Source organism: Mus caroli, chromosome 6 (assembly GCF_900094665.2).
Source record: "Mus caroli chromosome 6, CAROLI_EIJ_v1.1, whole genome shotgun sequence".
In the NCBI taxonomy this organism is placed as follows: Eukaryota; Metazoa; Chordata; class Mammalia; order Rodentia; family Muridae; genus Mus; species Mus caroli.
In genome coordinates this window covers 124,134,499-124,136,472 of record NC_034575.1, presented here as the reverse complement: position 1 = coordinate 124,136,472, position 1,974 = coordinate 124,134,499, and positions in this window count along the sequence as shown.

The following is a 1,974-nucleotide window of genomic DNA, read 5'->3' as shown; positions in this document are numbered from 1 at the left end:
ACTAAGAGGTTGCAGATTCCTTTTCTTTAAAAACAGTTTATCAGCAGGACCTCTCCTGCTGTGCATGATTTTTGGCTAAAGTGAGGGGTCTCTCTCAGCCTCCTTTGTGCAAACTGAGAGTGAATCAGCAGGTAAAGTTTCAACCATTTATTTTTATTTTATTTTTTCAACATGAAACATAAAACAGTCAGTCATTCAGACAACGAAACAATCATTCAGATAACGAAACAAAAAACATACATGAATTGACATGTGATTGGTGCACCAAACATAGACAATACAAAGAGGGTAGAGAATTTCTCCTGAAGGGGCCAGAGAGAATAAAACAGGGCATCCCCCGATTTCTCTCTGTCCCTGGGAGAGTTCTAAAATCCATTTTCTTTTATCCCTTCCTTTCCTTTCCTGCTTGTAAGAGGCAGCTTGTCAAACCAAGATTAAAATCCAAAATTTTCTAACAGCTACTGGAAAGCATCTAAAACTTCTAATTTATTTAATCTGAGGGCAAATTTTTGAGAAAACTTACAATCTTTATACACTAAATGTCTCAAATAGCCTAAAAGTTTACCATGCTGAATTTTTTTTTGAAGCCATCATCAGTCCACACTTAGTCAAATATTTCATAGCCATCTGCAAAAACACTCTCTATTTTCTGCAACCAACAAAAATACTATCTATAGAATGAATTATATATGTTTTAGGAAATGACTTCTTAATTTTCAATAAAGCCTTTTCTACGAATTTTTTGACACAATGTAAGATTGGGAAATTGTAAATAAGGTAACAGTAAGAAGTGACCTATATTTTGACCTTTATGAAGTCTCTTTTAATACTTTAACCATAATTTAACCATAACTTTTAATTTTACCTAAAGTATCAGAATCCACCACTTGAAGTTTTTCTTATAACTGGAGCTGTGTCCTATATTGAGCTCCACAGTTCCTGAACGGGGCTAAGAGACTGCCCCTTTAGTTTTTTGCCTTACCCGCTCCTTTAGTGAGCAGAGTCCCATCTTTATGGGACTTTGACCTGCAATCATTCCTCCAAGGTTTTCTCCACCGCAGCCTGGACAGAGACCTGGAGAAAGGCCCTTCTTGTTTCCTGAGGGATTCTTACAATCCTTACTCAGGTGCCCCGGTTTTTCACACCGGAAACATGCAGTTCTATAGTTCTTTGTCCTACCTGCTTCTCTAGTGAGCAGAGTCCCATCCTTATGGAACTTCGATTTACATTCACTTCTCCAGTGCTTGCCACAACGCTGGAAGGGACCCAAAGGAATGCTCTTCTTGTGTCCTGAGAGATTTTTACAATCTTTTCTCGGGTGCCCCATTTTTTTATAACCGAAACATGTAATTCCACAAGTAGCGCTGAATGTCTTCCCTTTCCTTGCTACTGCATAAGCTATTCCCTGAATTATGGCCGGTGAGGCGTCTAAACATACTTTAATATAATCTTGTAGGGAACTTGTCTTACGGATTGGTCTGTTCAGGTCTTGGCACAAGGTATTTACTTTTTCCCAAGCCAATTGTTTTATTAATATATCAGTCCCTTCCAAGGGAGGAAGCATCCTACCTACTCGCTTCCAATCCTCCAATGTTAAGCTTCCCTCCTCTGGTAGCCAGGGACTAATTTTTTGCACGAAATTATAAAATTTATCCGAGACCTTTAGGCCTCTGCTAGACAACATGTGCTTAAAGACTGACAGAAACAACCTCTTCCCTTTCAATTCTGACTGCCCCATGATAAAACTTACTTGTCTCTTAACTGATCTATGAATCAGCCCGTCTGCAGCACGGTCACGACAAGATCCTATCTTTGCCTGAGAAAATAAAGAAGAGAAAGAAAAAAGAAAGAAAAAGAAATAAAGACTGCCAGGCATGGTCACTTGGGAGGCAGAGGCAGGCGGATTTCTGAGTTCGAGGCCAGCCTGGTCTACAAAGTGAGTTCCAGGACAGCCACGGCTATACAGAGAAACCC